This window comes from Sminthopsis crassicaudata, chromosome 2, assembly GCF_048593235.1.
Source record: "Sminthopsis crassicaudata isolate SCR6 chromosome 2, ASM4859323v1, whole genome shotgun sequence".
NCBI lineage: Eukaryota > Metazoa > Chordata > Mammalia > Dasyuromorphia > Dasyuridae > Sminthopsis > Sminthopsis crassicaudata.
The window spans coordinates 441352738-441373143 of NC_133618.1; the positions used below are offsets into that span (position 1 = coordinate 441352738).

The following is a 20406-nucleotide window of genomic DNA, read 5'->3' on the forward strand; positions in this document are numbered from 1 at the left end:
CCGCCCCCGAAAGTGCGCTGCCATTGTTTGAGACTTTTGTAGTTACAGCCAGGGTTCCAGAGGCTGGCCGGGCCCAGGCCAAAGATGTTCAACAGCAACTTCTCTCAGCTCTTCGGCCTCTGCGGGGACTCGCAGGGAGGCGCGTACTCGCGCTGCGGCAGGCCGGTACTCTGGGGGAGATTTACCTGAGTGGGAACCCGACGTTCGCTATTGCACTTCCATCCGCCGGTTCTGATTCTTCCTCCTGGGACCCAGCCGAGCCAGACTAAGGAGGGTATGAACGTAAACCTGTTCTGTGACCAAACCCCTCGAGCCCAGGGGACGCGAATGCAAAACCCGGGCAGGCTTTCCAGAGCTTCCCTTGGAATGGGGAGGGCGCTGAGCATAGAGGTACTGATGGACAGGAGGTGGAAAGCGTCGGGAGTCAGTTTCCAGAAAGCAATAGTGGTACCCATTTTTCCCTCCTGAGGGAATTGGGGTTAAGTGACTTGCCCAGGGTCACACAGCTAGGAAGTGTTAAGTGTCTGAGACCAGATTTGAACTGGGGTCCTCCTGAATTCAGGGCTGGTGCTCTATGCACTGCGCCACCTCAGAGGTACTGATGTGATGAGAGCAAGAGGTAGACAAGGAGCTATGGGAGGCTGCAGAGTAATTAGCAAGAACAAGACCAAGGCAGAGGGTTATTGCTGCTGTTTGTGCTTCCTTCTTTTTTTTTTTTTTTTTATTTTATATGTATATATATATATATATATATATTTTATAATATTATCCCTTGTATTCATTTTTCCAAATTACCCCCCCTCCCTCTATTCCCTCCCCCCGACGACAGGCAATACCATACATTTTACATGTGTTACAATATAGTCTAGGTACAATACATGTGTGCGAATATCATTTTCTTGTTGCACAATAAACATTAGAATCCGAAGGTACATGCAACCTGGGCAGACAGATATTAGTGCTAACAATTTTCATTCCCCTCCCAGTGTTTCTTCTCTGGGTGCAGCTACCCCTGTCCATCATTGATCAACTGGAAGTGAGTTGGATCTTCTTTATGTTGAAGATTTCCACTTCCATCAGAATACATCCTCATACAGTATTGTTGTTGAAGTGTACAGTGATCTTCTGGTTCTGCTCATTTCACTCAGCATCAGTTGATTTAAGTCTCTCCAGGCCTCTCTATATTCCTCCTGCTGGTCATTTCTTACAGAGCAATAATATTCCATAACCTTCATATACCACAATTTACCCAACCATTCTCCAACTGATGGACATCCATTCATCTTCCAGTTTCTAGCTACAACAAAAAGAGCTGCCACAAACATTTTGGCACATATATGTCTCTTTCCGCTCTTTAGTATTTCTTTGGGATATAATCCCAGTAGTAGCGCTGCTGGGTCAAAGGGTATGCACAGTTTGATAACTTTTTGGGCATAATTCCAGATTGCTCTCCAGAATGGCTGGATTCTTTCACAACTCCACCAGAAATGTATTAGTGTCCCAATTTCCCCACATCCCCTCCAACATTTGTCATTATTTGTTCCTGTCATCTTAGCCAATCTGACAGGTGTGTAGTGGTATCTCAGAGTGGTCTTAATTTGCATTTCTCTGATCAGTAGTGATTTGGAACACTCTTTCATGTGAGTGGATATAGTTTCAATTTCTTCCTCTGAGAATTGTCTGTTTATATCCTTTGACCATTTATCAATTGGAGAATGGTTCGGTTTCTTATAAATTATGGTCAGTTCTCTATATATTTTGGAAATGAGACCTTTGTCAGAACCTTTGTTTTTAAAAATATTTTCCCAATTTGTTACTTCCCTTCTAATCTTGTTTGCATTAGTATTATTTGTACAGAAACTTTTTAGTTTGATGTAATCAAAATCTTCTATTTTGTGATCAATAATGATCTCTAGTTCTCCTCTGGTCATAAATTCCTTCCTCCTCCACAGGTCTGAGAGGTAGACTATTCTCTGTTCCTCTAATCTATTTATTATCTCCCTCTTTATGCCTAAATCATGGACCCATTTTGATCTTATCTTGGTATATGGTGTTAAGTGTGGATCCATATCTAATTTCTGCCATACTAATTTCCAGTTTTCCCAACAGTTTTTTCCGAATAATGAATTTTTATCCCTAATGTTGGAATCTTTGGGTTTGTCAAAGATTAGATTGCTATAGATGTACCCTTTTTTGTCCTTTGTATCTAATCTGTTCCACTGATCTACTGGTCTATTTCGTATGTGCTTCCTTCTTAAAGAGGACCATGATACTGGAAGGTGGTGCCACTGTTGTGCCACAGTTCCCTGAGTTGTCCTGCCTCAGTTTCCCTGAGTTGCCCTGCCTCCGTTTCCCTGAGTTGTCCTGCCTCCGTTTCCCTGAGTTGTCCTGCTTCCGTTTCCCTGAGTTGTCCTGCTTCAGTTTCCCTGAGTTGTCCTGCTTCCATTTCCCTCAGTTGTCCTTCCTCCATTTCTCTGAATTGTCCTGCTTTAGTTTCCCTCAGTTGTCCTGCCTCCGTTGCCCTGAGTTATCCCACTTCAGTTTCCCTGAGTTGTCCTGCCTCCGTTTCCCTGAGTTGTCCTGCCTCCGTTGCCCTGAGTTGTCCTGCCTCCATTTCCCTGAGTTGTCCCACTTCAGTTTCCCTGAGTTGTCCTGCTTCCGTTTCCCTCAGTTGTCCTGCTTCCGTTTCCCTCAGTTGTCCTTCCTCCGTTTCCCTGAGTTGTCCCACTTCAGTTTCCCTCAGTTGTCCTGCTTCCGTTTCCCTGAGTTGTCCAGCTTCCGTTTCCCTCAGTTCTCCTGCCTCCGTTTCCCTGAGTTGTCCCACTTCAGTTTCCCTGAGTTGTCCTGCCTGCGTTTCCCTGAGTTGTCCTGCCTCCGTTTCCCTGAGTTGTCCCACTTCAGTTTCCCTCAGTTGTCCTGCTTCTGTTTCCCTCAGTTGTCCTTCCTCCGTTTCCCTGAGTTGTCCAGCTTCCGTTTCCCTCAGTTGTCCTGCCTCCGTTTCCCTGAGTTGTCCCACTTCAGTTTCCCTGAGTTGTCCTGCTTCCGTTTCCCTCAGTTGTCCTGCCTCCGTTTCCCTGAGTTGTCCCACTTCAGTTTCCCTGAGTTGTCCTGCCTGCGTTTCCCTGAGTTGTCCTGCCTCCGTTTCCCTCAGTTGTCCTTCCTCCGTTTCCCTGAGTTGTCCAGCTTCCGTTTCCCTCAGTTGTCCAGCTTCCGTTTCCCTCAGTTGTCCTGCTTCCGTTTCCCTCAGTTGTCCTTCCTCCGTTTCCCTGAGTTGTCCAGCTTCCGTTTCCCTCAGTTGTCCTGCCTCCGTTTCCCTGAGTTGTCCCACTTCAGTTTCCCTCAGTTGTCCTGCTTCCGTTTCCCTCAGTTGTCCTTCCTCCGTTTCCCTGAGTTGTCCAGCTTCCGTTTCCCTCAGTTGTCCTGCCTCCGTTTCCCTGAGTTGTCCCACTTCAGTTTCCCTGAGTTGTCCTGCTTACGTTTCCCTCAGTTGTCCTATTTCCTTTTCCTTCAGTTGTCCTTCCTCCGTTTCCCTGAATTGTCCTTCCTCCGTTTCCCTGAGTTGTCCAGCTTCCGTTTCCCTCAGTTGTCCTGCCTCCGTTTTCCTCCGTTGTTCTGCCTAGCCCTTAAACTCAAAGGTATCTGGAGAGATTTAAGTGATAAAACTTTCCATTCCTTTCAGTGTAGAGCTCACAGCTCAAGGGTATGTAGACTATGGGAAAGGAAAGGAGAAAGAAAAGAAATGACGCCTCCACCTGGCGGGTTCTGGTGGTTCCCCATTGGGCAGGTCCTGCTTCTTCTCAAGAGCTGTCTGTCCTTCGTTCCTGCATCCGGGAGGACCTGCCAGGAGTCGCCTGTGCATTGGGGAGGAGGCTAAGTCAGAGGGAGGTGAAGCCCGATCTCGCTGGGGGCCAGGAGACTGCTCAGTCCCTAAGCTGTACTTGACCGTCTTCCCTAAATCTCCTCCCATTCACCAATCCACAAGTGCCTGAAGGTCCTTGCAGGCCTCTAAGGCGGAGGTGCGCTTTTGGATTTGTTTCTTCTTAACGGGGCTCTTTCCTCTTGTCTTCCTTTTCCAGATTCCGAAGCTGTCTCCCGCTGCCTCCGCTTTGGAACGAGGCTATTTTTCACCGCCACTGCCCCCTGTTGTACTCTGAGCTGGAGCATCATTTCCTCAGCAAAATACCTCAGAAAATGGTAATCAGTACTTCGGGGCTAGTTAACACATTGCAGACTCTTTTTAGTTGGTAAACTACATCTGACTCAGACAGAAACAGGCGATTGACTTGGACATCTGGTGAGACCCTGTTCAGATGTCAATTTCCCCTCTCTTTCCATGCAGAATTGGGAGGACTAAGTTCTCTTTGTCCTAAAAAAAAAAAAAAAAAAAAAAAAAGCCCTTTTTGTTCACCTTTGATGCTCATTTTTCTTTAGGACATGCATATACTCTTCTGAAATCATTCCAGCGTTCTCTGAGACTTTGGAAAACTTAAAAAAAAAAAAAAATCTTGTGTGGGATGGTATCTCTCAGATCAGAGACTCAGAGTTAGAAAAAGCAAAAAAGGGCTTTATTATAAACTGGAGAAAGGGCATCTCCCATCTGACAAGGCGTTCATCAGTAAAAGGAAGTGCAAAATAAAAATTGTAAAACACTAGATTGAATACTCCTAACTGCAGGAGTCCCACCCCTACCTGGCCTTTTCTCCCCTTGTTTGGGGAAGTCACACATTCTAATCACAGAAATCTAATCCAGAAACAAAAGATTACAAGTCAATCATAATAAACTCTTAATTTAAATTCCTTAGAGAACTGCTATATAAGCAGATGTCTTCAATAAGAGAATTGAAAGCTATCATCACCTTTAAAAGAAGTACTTAATTGGAGGGGGTGTGGGAAAACTGGGACACTTAACACTTTGTTGGTGGAACTGTGATCTGATCTAGTCACTCTGGAGAACAATTCAGACACTTAGCACTTCATGGCTGTGTGACCCTGGGTGAGTCACCAAGAATCCCCAACAATCAATGCTGTCATGATTCCTGCAGATGTTTTGAAAATAAAAAGCTTTATTAAAAAAAAAAAGAAAAGAAAAAGAAAAAGTGAAGCACAAACAACAATAACAATAAAAAACTATAGTTTTATTAAAAAATTAAAAAAAAGTTTTACATGTAAGAATATGTTTGGGCAGAGGTTCAGAAAAAAACTTCATTTCACACAGGAATTTTATAAAAACTGAAATATCTATAAAATGTATCATTTAGGCAACACCTAAAATGTATGACTAAATTATAGTGAATGTATTAGGGAAATTGGTGAGAAAGATGAAGAGAGGGTAGTGCTGGAAGAGAAGATCATTCCAGCAGGCAGAGGTTTCCTTGACATGCTATAGCATGGCATTTTAGGTCCTCTGCAAGGATTGAGTTTAAAATTGATGTTTTTATAAGGAAATCTGAGACAGAAGTTTCCCTCAATGCTCTCACTGCCCCCAGGCCTAGATGAGACCACTTACTGGTAGTGTTTTTGAGCCAAAAGCATTTCAATCTTGGAATTGAATACTTCAACTAGTTCCACCAAGAAAAACCACTTTATCTTGGTTCCTTGGGGTGGATCTCACAGACACAGGATTCAAGGACACTTTCTCCCTGAAGGAGCATTAGAGAATTTTGGGGCTCCCTTGTCATTTCTAAATGCAAAATTGTATATGCAAAGCTCCATTCTCATCCTCCATAAAATTTGAACAAAAAGTTTTCATTCTAAACAGATATTGTCCTTGGCTGCCAAACTTCTTCCCTTGGCAGTGATAGTTAGTTCTAGATTACTTCCAGCTCCTTTTTTTATTTTGATCAATATAAGTAAAACTTTCTTACGAAATGGTTAAAAACATGTATCGGACTACCTGCTAGATAGGGGAGAGGGGAGAAGAAAATTTGGAAGAAAAGGTTTTGCAAGGAACAGTACTGAAAAAACTACCCATGCCTATGATTTATAAATAAAAAGCTTTAATTTTTTATTTATTTTTTAAAATTTTATAATTATAAAATTTTTGACAGTATATATGCATGAGTAATTTTTTTATAACATTATCCCTTGTATTCATTTTTCAAAAGCTTTAATTTTTTTTAAACAGTAAAATTTTAGCTGAAGGAAGCCAAACAGAAAAAAAGTCAGAAGACTGATTGATCAGACTGGGAGCTGTGCCATCTGGAATTGGAAGAAAGGAAGAAGAGCTTTTGCTTTCTTTATTGTTTTGCTCTGGGGAATCAGGGCCTTTTACATTTACTTTCTCTTTTAAAACATTTTTTATTCTCTGGAAGAATAAAGGAGGAAATACAAGGGAAAAATGTAGATGACTTAGAAACAAGATTCAGCTACCTGACTTTAAATCTGGTCTCAGATTCTTAGTAGCTATGTGACTCTGGGCAAGCATTTGTCTCAGTTTCCTCATCTACAAATTAGCTGGAGAAGGAAATGGCAAACCATGCCAGTTATCTTTGCCCAGAAAACCCCAAGTAGTGTCACTACGAATAGGAAATGGGCTGAAAATCTTTGAATATGGTTCCAGGGGTCATTTTAGTCACTTAACATTTTTTAAAAATTGGTATCTTTAATTTTTATGTTTCTAAAATTTCTCCCAGCACCCCTTCTGCTGCTTTCTCCCAGAGAGGCATTCTATATAGCATTTTTTTAAAAAAAAGTAACAAAAGTCAACCATACATCCAAAAAGTCTAAAAACATGTACAAAATACCACAGCATTGGATCTGTAAACCTCCTATTTCTGTAGGACTTGAGTGGGGGGGTGTCTTCTCATCTCTTTCTTGGACTGTGTTTATTCTTTGGAATTTTATAACATTTTTTTAAAAATTATTTTTCTGATTTTTTTCCATTTCCATTGTTGTAGTTTTTGTATATATTATTTTCTTGGCTCTGCTTACTTCATTATGCATAAGTTCATGTAGATTTCCCCCCACTTCTCTGTATTTATCATATTTGTTGTATTTTAAAGCAAGTTAAACATTTCCTTTCTTGTTCTGGATAAGTCATGTTAATAAGCAATTATTAAGTCCCAGATTCCTGCTCAGCAAAAGGGACACAAAGAAAGACAAAAAAATTAACCTCTGAGGAAGACATTAAGATTAAGGATGACCAGGAAAGGCATCTTGTTGAAGAAGGGATTTTAGCTGTCAAGTCAGATACATTAATTTTGTTTGTACAAAAACTTTTCACATTTATGTAGTAAAAATCTCGCATTTTATTTTTTGAAATTGCTTCTATATCCTTTTTGTTAAGAATAAATCACCTACAGATAGCTGTAAAAGATACAATTTCCTTCTAATATTTTATTTTATGATTTTTAAAATAAAAGTTATATGTCCACTTAGAATTCTTCATGGAATATAGTATGAAATGTGGGCATAATATAATTTCTGCCAGACTGCTTTCCAATTTTCATTAGAGTTTTTCTTAAGCACTTTCTGGTTTACTAAATACTAGGTTATTGAGTTTCATTGCTTCTGATTTTCCCTTGTTTAGCCTATTCCATTGATCTATAGCTATTTTTTTAAGGAATACAAAATGGTTTTGATGCTTGCTGATTTATAACATAGTTTAAGATCTGCTATTGCCCCTTCAGCCATACTTGTTTTATTTCCTTTGATATTTAAACTAATTAATTTGTGAAATTTATGAAATTGGACCAAGCATATCAGGTTCTAAATGCAGCAAATATAGGGGCAAGCAGTGAAAGGTAAGGAGACAGGGATGGTGAAGAAAGGCAGGCAATATGAGAAAGAGGATAAGGACAAGGAGAAGCAAAAAGTCCCACTCCAGGGGCAGCTAGGTGGTGCAGTCAATGGAGCACCAGCCCTGATATCTGGAGTTCAAACACTTAACACTTTCTGACTGTGTGATCCTAGCCAAATCACTTAATCCCAATTGCTTTGGGGGAAAAAGAATGTCATGCGTATAAATTAGGAGCACACAGGAGCATGGACTTCATGGAGATGGAAGTGTTGTGGGATGATGTCAAGAGTTTATGGTCTCATTTTTTTCTTTTGGACAAGGCAGTTTGGGTTAAGTGACTTACCCAGAAGTCCTCCATTCCCCAGGAGAGCCATCAGTCCAATTGTACAGACAAGGGCAATAATGATGGGGGTGAGGATTAACCATCATGGATATCATGGACATATCTGGATTATACTATTATGGTTAATAATGATAATCTATAAGTGATAGGTTTTAGATTATATAGATTGTAGATAAGTAATAATATATTTAGAATATTATACTTAAGGTAGTACATGTAGCATCTATCTATAATAATATGATACAATGGTATGAATTATATATAATTATGTAATAAATACACATGTGTATTATATAATTATATAACAATATCATATATACTATATACCATGTATGTTATAATATAACATAATACTATAGAGATACTGCTTGATGAATAAAAGCCAATGATAAATACATATGTAATGTAATATAATAAACACTAGAGATACTACTTTATGAATAAAAACCAATAAGAAATACATATATAATATAATATAATAAATTCTATAGAAATGCTACTTTATGAATAAAAACCAATAAGAAATACATATATAATATAATAAATTCTATAGAGATATGACTTTATGAATAAAAGCCAATAATCAATACATATAATGTAACATAATAAATACTAAAGACACTACTTTATTAATAAAAACTGATATAAATACATATGCAATATAATATATAATAAATACTATAGAGATGCTACTTTATGAATAAAAGCTGATAATACATATACAATATAATATAATAGATACTATAGAGATGCTACTTTATGAATGAATAGTAACCGGAGTTAATATAAATCACTGCAATAACCAGGTGTTATGTTGCATTGAATAGAAAACAAGCCTGAAGCCCTAGAAGACCTGCTTCCAGCGCCTGTACTGTTATACAGACTATATATCCTGGTTGTGAGACTAATTTCTTAATGCTCTTGTGGCCATTCTAGTCACCCGTCTGCCTCCCGTGACCACAGTTGGAGTTTTCTTGGCAAAGATACCGGAATGTTTTGCCAATTTTTTCTCTAGCTCATTTTACAGATGAGGAAACTGAGGCAGACAGGATTGAGTGACTTGCCCAGAGTCACAGGCTAGTGTCTGAGGCTGGCTTTGACCCAAGTCCTCTGGACTCCCGGCGGGCACTCTGCGCTCTGGTGCCCCCAGCTTGTCCTTTCAGTACTCTTGGAGGTCTCAAGCTACACAGTCATAGAAGTAACTTTCTCACCCTGAAGTTCCCTATACAGTGCAATCCCTATCCACAATAACAGTAAGAAGAGCCACAAGCATGATCGCAGCCATAATAGTCGCATACTTCCGTCAGGCACGGGGACGCAGGGTGCCGGGCACAGGTAAGGGAAGGTCTCCAGCACATCTGGGAGAAGTGAGCGGCCGCTCAGCCCTGGGATGAGATTTGGGAGCCATCTGCACTGAGGGAAAAAGGACACAAATCCATGTCTGCCCTCTGCAGAGGAAGACCCTCCAACCAGGGGATAGAAGAGGTTGAGATAAGGCTTAAGTTAGCAGCACAATATTGACATGAGAAGTGATCAACTCATCCTGGGATCTTGTCCAGGGGCAGTGAATCCAGGTAGAATACAAATGCAACTAGAATGAGCTGGAAATTCAATTTCTTTCCTCTGGAAGAGGAGTTTGCTACTCCCTGCTTCTAGCCCTCCACCTTACTGAAAATCAAGGGGACAGGAGGGAAGGGGGCATGATGGAGAAGTCTGGAGAACAGGAGGCGGAGCAGGGAGAGCTGCAGGGCATGTATTACATGGAGATCCTTACAGGAGGTCACCCATTGGCAGAGGGTATCTTCCAGGGTGAGAGAGCTGCTGGGAACAAGGTGAAGTCCCAAGAGTTGGGAGCAGGTGCAAGGACAGGAATGAAGGAAAGATGGTGGAGAAGAAATGGAGGCTGAAAGTGTAGACTATTTTTTCTAGAATTTAGGAAGGGAAGGTTGGGCATAGGGTAGCTTGAGGGGATGACATGGCCAAAGGAAGGCTTTTTTTTTCTTCTAGCAATGCAATTGGGATGGTGAGACTTGTCCAGAGTCATACAACTAGAAAGTGTTAAATGTCTGAGGTCACATTTGAACTCAGCTTCTCCTGACCCCAGGGTGGGTGCTTTCTCCATGGTTTCATCTAGCTGACCTGGTTTCTTAGCTATTTATTTATTTATTTATTTTATTAAAGCTTTTTAGTTTCAAAACATATGCATGGATAATTTTCAGCATTCCCTCTTTTTTCTTTATTTTTTTAATTATAAGTTTTATTTACAAGATATATGCATAGGTTAATTTTCCAGTATTGAAAATTGCAAAACCTTTTGTTCTAATTTTTCCCCTCCTTCCCCCCATCCCCTCCCCCAGATGGCAGGTTGACCAATACATGTTACATATGTTAAAGTATATGTTAAATACAATATATGTATACATGTCCAAACAGTTAGTTTGCTGTACAAAAAGAATCGGACTTTGAAATAGTGTACAATCAGCCCATGAAGGAAATAAAAAATGCAGGTGGACAAAAATAGAGGGATTGGGAATTCTATGTAGTGGTTCATAGTCATCTCCCTGAGTTCTTTCACTGGGTGTAGCTGGTTCCGTTCATTACCGCTCTATTGGAACTGATTTGGTTCATCTCATTGTTGAAGAGGGCCACATCTATCAGAATTGACCATCATATAGTATTGTTGTTGAAGTATACAACGATCTCCTGGTCCTGCTCATTTCACTCAGCATCAGTTCATGTGAGTGTCTCCAATCCTCGCTGAAATCATCCTGCTGCTCATTTCTTATAGAACAATAATATTTCATAATATTCATATATCACAATTTATTCAGCCATTCTCCAATTGAGGGGCATCCGTTCATTTTCCAGTTTCTGGCCACTACAAAGAGAGCTGCCACAAACATTCTTGCAGATGCCCTTGCCCTGGCCTGGGCTGACACTGCCTTCAAGGTCCTAGGCCCAAGATAGCTGGAACCTGGCATGGGGGAGAGGAAGAATGTGCCCTCTGTTGGCAGGGGCCAGGTTCTGTAAGAGGCACCTGGAGGGGCTAAAAGGGCTTCAGGGTAGGGATCAGGCTGGCTGGAGAGGGCGTGCTGCAGGCACACACACACACACACACACACACACACACACACACACAGGACAGGTTTAGAACAAGAAGGGACTTTAGAGCCCATTTAGTCTCCCACTGGTGTCCTGGGCACCCTAGTGAAACCTATTATGGCCTTCTCAGAAGAATATTTTTAAATTCCTAAAAAATTGCACAGGATTACAAAAGAAACCAATTATCTTGAAATATCATTATGAAAATATTTTTCAGAAACTAACTTTGTGACAGTTGTCTCATGTGCTTTTCCATGAGTACATTAATAATTGCTAATATTTACACAACTTTAAGTTTTGTTAATTTTTGTAACTTTCTGTAAATGTTATCTCATTGATCTTCAAAATAACCCTGTGAGGAAGGTAGCTCCATTTTACAGATGAAGAATCTGAAGCAAGTAGAAGTAAAGTGACTTACCCAGGGTCACACAGCTAGTAAATCTCTACAATAGGATTTGAGCTCAGTTCTTTTTATTTCCTATATACCATTTAGCTGCCTTAAATGACAAGGTTATATATTTCAAATACAGATAAATTGGAGAGTCTAATAATTATAATAACTTGAAAGTAGTGCTGAACGTAAGATATTTCAAAATATCTCCAGGGATTTTAATGGGCTGTGAAAATATTGGTGATTTCTCTTGGTGACAAAGTCACAGACATTACTACTACTTTTGTGGTTTGTGGCCCACATTCAGAATTGAAGAAAATGATAAATTGTTAGTAAAAATAAAGATGCCATTTTTTTCCCATCCAAGTTCATGAACTCTAGGTTAAGAGTTCTTTATTTAGTCTAACTACCTCATGTGAGAGATAAAGAAACTGATACCCAGAGAGGTATCCCCCCTGGAACAGCACAAGCTCAGCAGGGCCAGGAGCAGAGAAACCCTCCCAGTGGGATCACCAGAGGTCTCTGTGAGGAAACCACCTCAGCTGGGCCCAACTCCATGGGAAACATCCCCATGTTCCTCCCCAGGGAGCCGGGAAATTCATGTCCTTGGGACTTAGGAGAAGGAGAGGCTGAGGATGAGCCTGTGCCCCCACTTGTGCCAACTGCCCAGGGCCCTGGCATTGAGGAGGCTTGGTTCCCCCCCACCCCGGAGAGAGAGCAAAGTCCTTCATGCAGAGGAATTCAGGCAGGTATGGCTACAGCTTGGGATTTATGGACTTTGGATCTGAGCCGGGGCAGGCTGGCAGTGGGGAGGTCTAGCTTGTTCTCCTGGCTCTATTAGCATTAGTTAGGAGAGTAGAACCCTAACAGAGAATTTCTTTAATTTTATAATTATAATTTTTTTGATAGTACATATGCATGGGTAATTTTTTTTTTAGAACATTATCTCTTGTACTCACTTCTTTTCCGAATTTTCTCCTCCCTTCCTCTACCTCCTCCCCTAGATGACAGGCAATCCCATACATGTTAAATGTGTTACAGTATATCCTAAATACAATATATGTGTGCAAAACCGAATTTCTTGTTGCACAATAAGAATCTAACAGAGAATTTCAAGGGAATTAATAAAAAAAAATCAAATGAAGGTGGCCTAGCTGTACCTAATCTAAAACTATATTATAAAGCAGCAGTCACCAAAACCATTTGGGATTGGCTAAGAAATAGACTAGTTTATCAGTGGAATAGGTTAGGTTCACAGGGCAAGATAGTGAATAAAAATAGCAATCTAATCTTTGACAAACCCAAAGATCCCAACTTTTGGGATAAGAATTCACTATTTTTCAAAAACTGTTGGGAAAACTCAAAATTAGTATGGCAGAAATTAGATATGGACCCACACTTAACACCACATACTAAGATAAGACCAAAATGGGTCCATGGCATAAAGAATGAGGTCATAAATAAATTAGAGGAACATAGGATAATTTACCTCTCAGACTTGTGGAGGAAGAAGGAATTTGTGACCAAAGGAGAACTAGAGATCATTATTGATCACAAAATAGAAAAAATTGATTAGATCAAATTAAAAAGCTGTTGTACAAACAAAACTAATGCAAACAAGATTAGAAAGGAAGTAACAAATTGGGAAAATATTTTTACAGTTAAAGGTTCTGATAAAGGCCTCATCTCCAAAATATATAGAGAACTGACTCTAATTTATAAGAAATCAAACCATTCTCCAATTGATAAATGGTCAAAGGATATGAACAGACAATTTTCAGATGATGAAATTGAAACTATTTCCACTCATATGAAAGAGTGTTCCAAATCACTACTGATCAGAGAAATGCAAATTAAGACAACTCTGAGATACAACTACACACCTGTCAGATTGGCTAAGATGACAGGAACAAATAATGATGAATGTTGGAGGGGATGTGGAAAAACTGGGACACTGATGCATTGTTGGTGGAGTTGTGAAAGAATCCAACCATTCTGGAGAGCAATCTGGAATTATGCCCCAAAAGTTATCAAACTGGGCATGCCCTTTGATCCAGCAGTGGTACTACTGGGCTTATATCCCAAGGAAATACTAAAGAAGGGAAAGGGTCCTGTGTGTGCCAAAATGTTTGTGGCAGCCCTTTTCATAGTGGCTAGAAACTGGAAAATGAATGGATGTCCATCAATTGGAGAATGGTTGGGTAAATTATGGTATATGAATGTTATGGAATATTATTGTTCTGTAAGAAATGACCAACAGGATGAATACAGAGAGGCTTGGAGAGACTTACATCAACTGATGCTAAGTGAAACGAGCAGAACTAGGGGATCATTATACACTTCAACAATGATACTGTATTCGGATATATTCAGATGGAAGTGGATATCTTCAGCATAGAGAAGAGCTAATCCAATTCCAAGATCAATGCTGGACAGAATCAGCTACACCCAGAGAAGGAACATTGGGAAATGAGTGTAAACTGTTTGCACTATTGCCTTTCTTCCCAGGTTACTTTTATCTTCTGAATTCAATTCTTCTTTTGCAATAACAACAATAAAATATTTGGTTCTGCACATGTATATTGTATCTAGGATATACTATAACCTATTTATGTATGGGAATGCCTGCCATCTAGGGGAGGGAGTTGAGGGAAGGAGGGGAAAATTCTGAACAGAAGTGAGTACAAGGGATAATGTTGTATAAAAAAATTATCCATGCATATGTACTGTAAAAAAAATTATAATTATAAAATTAATAAAAAAAAAAAAGAAATGAACCTCTGAAATAGATCTTCCTTAGTAAAAATTCTCACTGCCATAAAAACAAGATTATTGCAGTAACCTCCTATATGCCTCTTCTTATACCACTAAGCCATATAGCTTCCTCATCTCTGGATCAAGTAATGGGATCAGATTTAGAAGTGAAAAGCATTTCAGAGGAATCCAATTCTATTGCTTTAAAGACAATGAATGGGGCTGCTAAAAACAAAATTCAAGTTGAACATTTGTGGAATGTTTTAAAATTTTAAAATATTTTATATTTAAAATATAATTTTATTTTAAATTTATTGATTAAAAATAAATAAAATATTTATTCTTTCAAATAAATGCAAAGATAGTTTTCAACATTTACCTTTATAAAATTTTGCATTCCTAATTTTTCTCCCTCTTTCTTACTTCTCCCCTCCCCAACACAGCAAGCAATTCTTCTAAATACATTTCCATATTCATCATGCCCTGCAAGAAAAATCAGATCAAAAAGGAAAAAAAAAATGAGAAAGAAAAAAAATTCAAGCAAACAACCACAGGAAGTGAAAATGCTGTGGTTTGATCCACATTCCACCTCTTGGTAAATGGCACTTTCCATCACAAGTCTGCCAGGAGTCGCCTGTGCATTGGGGAGGAGGCTAAATCAGAGGGAGGTGAAGCCCGATCTCGCTGGGGGCCAGGAGACTGCTCAGTCCCTAAACTGTACTTGACCGTCTTCCCTAAATCTCCTCCCATTCACCAATCCACAAGTGCCTGAAGGTCCTTGCAGGCCTCTAAGGCGGAGGTGCGCTTTTGGATTTGTTTCTTCTTAACGGGGCTCTTTCCTCTTGTCTTCCTTTTCCAGATTCCGAAGCTGTCTCCCGCTGCCTCCGCTTTGGAACGAGGCTATTTTTCACCGCCACTGCCCCCTGTTGTACTCTGAGCTGGAGCATCATTTCCTCAGCAAAATACCTCAGAAAATGGTAATCAGTACTTCGGGGCTAGTTAACACATTGCAGACTCTTTTTGGTTGGTAAACTACATCTGACTCAGACAGAAACAGGCGATTGACTTGGACATCTGATGAGACCCTGTTCAGATGTCAATTTCCCCTCTCTTTCCATGCAGAATTGGGATGACTAAGTTCTCTTTGTCCTAAAAAAAAAAAAAAAAAAAAAAAAAAAAAGCCCTTTTTGTTCACCTTTGATGCTCATTTTTCTTTAGGACATGCATATACTCTACTGAAATCATTCCAGCGTTCTCTGAGACTTTGGAAAACTTAAAAAAAAAAAATCTTGTGTGGGATGGTATCTCTCAGATCAGAGACTCAGAGTTAGAAAAAGCAAAAAAGGGCTCAATGCTCTCACTGCCCCCGGGCCTAGATGAGACCACTTACTGGGACTGTTTTTGAGTGTTTTCAATCTTGGAATTGAATACTTCAACTAGTTCCACCAAGATAAACCACTTTATCTTGCTTGGTTCCTGGGGGTGGGTCTCACAGACACAGGATTCAAGGAGACTTTCTCCTTGAAGGAGCATTAGAGAATTTCGGGGCTCCCTTGTCATTTGTAAATGCAAAATTGTATATGCAAACTCCATTCTCATCCTCCATAAAATTTGACCAAAAAGTTTTCATTCTAAACAGGTATTATCCTTGGCTGTCATACTTCTTCCCTTGGCAGTGATAGTTCTAGATTACTTCCAGCTCCTTTTTTTTATTGTGATCAATATAAGTAAAACTTTCTTAGGAAATGATTAAAACATGTATCGGACTACCTGCTAGATAGGGGAGAGGGGAGAAGAAAATTTGGAACAAAAGGTTTTGCAAGGATCAATATTGAAAAAACTACCCATGAATATGATTTGTAAATAAAAAGCTTTAATTTTTTATTTATTTTTTTTATTTTATAATTATAAAATTTTTTGACAGTATATATGTATGAGTAATTTTTTATAACATTATCCCTTGTATTCATTTTTCAAAAGCTTTAATTTTTTTTTAAACAGTAAAATTTTAGCTGATGGAAGCCAAACAGAAAAAAAAGTCAGAAGACTAATTGATCAGACTGGGAGCTGTGCCATCTGCAATTGGAAGAAAGGAAGAAGAGCTTTTGCTTACTTTATTGTTTTGCTCTGGGGAATCAGGGCCTTTTACATTTACTTTCTCTTTTAAAACATTTTTTATTCTCTGGAAGAATAAAGGAGGAAATACAATGTCATGCGTATAAATTAGGAGCACACAGGAGCATGGACTTCATGGAGATGGAAGTGTTGTGGGATGATGTCAAGAGTTTAAAGGTCTCATTTTTTTCTTTTGGACAAGGCAGTTTGGGTTAAGTGACTTACCCAGAATCACTCAGTAAGTATGAAATGTCTGAGGCCTGATTCCCGTGCTCTATCCACAGTGCCATCTACCTGCCTCTGAAATCTCATTTTTATAAGGATTTTTGTGGGGGGAACAGTCTAACTCTTATCTGGACCACCTTGGTGTTAGTCCATTAACATGTACAAATCATTTCAAAGTTGTCAATAAAATTTTGAAGTTTATATGTCCACAAAAAGATTATCAGTACCATTTGATGATCTGCTGGTCCTTTGCTCTGAACATCTGGAGTAATGGAATTTGTCTCAGATTTAAATATCATTCCACCCAAAGGCCCTGACAATTCTTTCCACCTCACCCTGCTGCTGGAAACTTGGAGAAGGAAACTTTTCCTCTGCTCTTTCCATCAGGCCAAAGAAGCTGCTAATCCTTAGTAGAACCTCTTTATCCTTATGCCAAGCAATCTCAGGCCCCAGGCTCCGCCTTCAGGGTCTCCTCCCTAGTACCCTTTGACTCAAAGGTATGTCATGTCAGTAACTCCTGGCAGTTTAAAATATTCATATCATATTTTTACATACACATATTTGTATTTTATATATTGCTTTGCCAAGTATTGTACATCTAAACAATTATCTATTTTATACAAGTAAAATCTGATTTAAGCCTCATAACAACCCTATAAGATAGATGTTATCTTATTGAGGCAAGAGGTACATAAGTGACTTGCCCAGAATCACACTAATAAGTTATCTGAGGCTGGACTTGAACTCAAGGGCTTTCTGATGTCAGACCTAGAAATCAATCCTCTATACCATCAGCCACCTCAAAGAGGTAACGCTTTCCAAAAGTGATAATTAATATTTCTATAACATCTTAAGGTTTACAAAACATGTTTCCCACAACAAACCCTGTGACGTACATGTTTTTTTTTAATTTAATTTTTATTTTATTTTATAATTATAACTTTTTTTTGACAGTACATATGCATGGGTAATTTTTTACAACATTATGCCTTGCACTTACTTCTATTCAGATTTTTTCCCTTCCTCCCCCAACCCCCTCCCCCAGATGGCAGGCAGTCTTATACATGTTAAATATATTACAGTATATTCTAGATACAATATATGTGTGTAGAACCGAATTTCTTGTTGACAGGAAGAATTGGATTCAGAAGGTAAAAATAACAGTTTACACTCATTTCCCAGTGTTCCTTTTCTGGATGTAGCTGGTTCTGTCCATCATTAATCAATTGGAATTGGATTAGCTCCTCTCTATGTTGAAGATATCCACTTCCATCAGAATACATCCTCGTACAGTATCATTGTTGAAGTGCATAATGATCTTCTGGTTCTGATCGTTTCACTCAGCATCAGTTGATGTAAGTCTCTCCAAGCCTCTCTGTATTTCTCCTGTTGGTCATTTCTTACAGAACAATAATATTCCATAACATTCATATACCATAATTTACCCAACCATTCTCCAATTGATGGGCATCCATTCAACTTCCAGCTTCTAGCCACTATGAAAAGGGCTGCCACAAACATTTTGGCACATACATGTCCCTTTCCCTTCTTTAGTATTTCCTTGGGATATAAGCCCAGTAGTAGTATGGCTGGGTCAAAGGGTATGCACATTTTGATAACTTTTGGGGCATAGTTCCAGATTGCTCTCCAGAATGGTTGGATTCTTTCACAACTCCACCAACAATGCATCAGTGTCCCAGTTTTCCCACAGCCCCTCCAACATTCATCGTTATTTGTTCCTGTCATCTTAGCCAATCTGACAGGTGTGTAATGATATCTCAGAGTTGTCTTAATTTGCATTTCTCTGATCAATAGTGATTTGGAACACTCTTTCATATGAGCGGAAATAGTTTTAATTTCATCATCTGAAAATTGTCTGTTCATATCCTTTGACCATTTATCAATTGGAGAATGGCTTCATCTCTTATAAATTTGAGTCAGTTCTCTGTATATTTTGGAGATGAGGCCTTTATCAGAACCTTTAATTGTAAAAATGTTTTCCCAATTTGTTACTTCCCTTCTAATCTTGTTTGCATTAGTTTTGTTTGTGCAGAAACTTTTTAATTTGGTGTAATCAAAATTTTCTATTTTGTGATCAATAATGGTCTCTAGTTCTCCCTTGGACACAAACTCCTTCCTCCTCCACAAGTCTGAGAGGTAAACCATCCCATGTTCCTCCAATTTATTTATGATTTCGTTCTTTATGCCTAAATCTTGGACCCCTTTTGATCTAATCTTAGAATGTGGTGTTTAGTGTGGGTCCATGCCTAGTTTCTGCCATACTAATTTCCAGTTTTCCCAGCAGTTTTTGTCAAATAATGAATTCTTATCCCAAAATTTGGGATCTTTGGGTTTGTCAAACACTAGATTGCTATTTTTATTCACTATCTTGCCCTGTGAACCTAACCTATGCCACTGATCAACTAGTCTATTTCTTAGCCAATACCAAATGGTTTTGGTGACTGTTGCTTTATAATATAGTTCTAGATCAGGTACAGCTAGACCACCTTCACTTAATTTTTTTTTTCATTACTTCCCTTGAGATTCTCGACCTTTTGTTGTTCCATATGAATTCTGTTGTTATTTTTTCTAGGTTATTTAAATAGTTTCTTGGAAGTCTGATTGGTATAGCACTAAATAAATAGATTAGCTTAGGGAGTATTGTCATCTTAATTATATTCGCTCGGCCTATCCAAGAGCACTGAATGTGTTTCCAATTATTTAAATCTGACTTTATTTTTGTGGCAAGTGTTTTGTAATTTTGCTCATATAATTCCTGACTCTCCTTTGGTAGATATATTCCCAAATATTTTATACTATCGACCGTTATTTTGAATGGAATTTCTCTTTGTATCTCTTGCTGTTGGATTGTGTTGTTAATGTATAAAAATGCTGAGGATTTATGTGGATTTATTTTGTATCCTGCAACTTTACTAAAATTCTGAATTATTTCTATTAGCTTTTTAGCAGAGTCTTTGGGGTTCTCTAAGTATACCATCACGTCATCTGTGAAAAGTGATAATTTGATTTCCTCATTTCCTACTCTAATTCCTTGAATCTCTTTCTCGGCTCTTATTGCCGAGGCTAGAGTTTCTAGTACTATATTGAAAAGTAATGGTGATAGTGGGCAACCTTGTTTCACTCCTGATCTTACAGGGAAAGGGTCTAGTTTATCGCCATTACATATGATGTTTACTGAAGGTTTTAAATATATGCTCCTTATTATTTTAAGGAATAGTCCATTTATTCCTATACTCTCAAGCGATTTTAGTAGGAATGGATGTTGGATTTTATCAAATGCTTTTTCTGCATCTATTGAGATGATCATATGGTTTTTATTAATTTGATTATTAATATGGTCAATTATACTAATAGTTTTCCTAATATTAAACCAGCCTTGCATTCCTGGTATAAATCCCACTTGGTCATAGTGTATTATCCTTGGGATGATTTTCTGAAGTCTATTTGCTAATATCTTATTTAAGATTTTAGCATCAATATTCATTAAGGAAATTGGTCTATAGTTTTCTTTCTCAGTTTTCGATCTACCTGGTTTAGGTATCAGTACCATGTCTGTGTCATAGAAGGAATTTGGTAGGACTCCTTCAATCCCTATTTTTTCAAATAGTTTACATAGCATTGGAGTTAGTTGCTCTTTAAATGTTTGGTAGAATTCACATGTAAATCCATCTGGTCCTGGGGACTTTTTCTTAGGAAGTTGGTTGTTAATAGCTTGGT

At 38.8% G+C, this 20406-nt stretch overlaps 1 long non-coding RNA gene across 1 annotated transcript; it reads left to right on the forward strand.

Moving 5' to 3' along the window:
- Positions 1–19: 19 nt before the first annotated feature.
- Positions 20–7014, forward strand: LOC141557230 (uncharacterized). The gene is made up of 3 exons (XR_012486740.1): positions 20–274; positions 4077–4194; positions 6125–7014. It is a non-coding gene; the product is annotated as an uncharacterized LOC141557230 (long non-coding RNA).
- The last annotated feature ends 13392 nt before the right edge of the window (positions 7015–20406 follow it).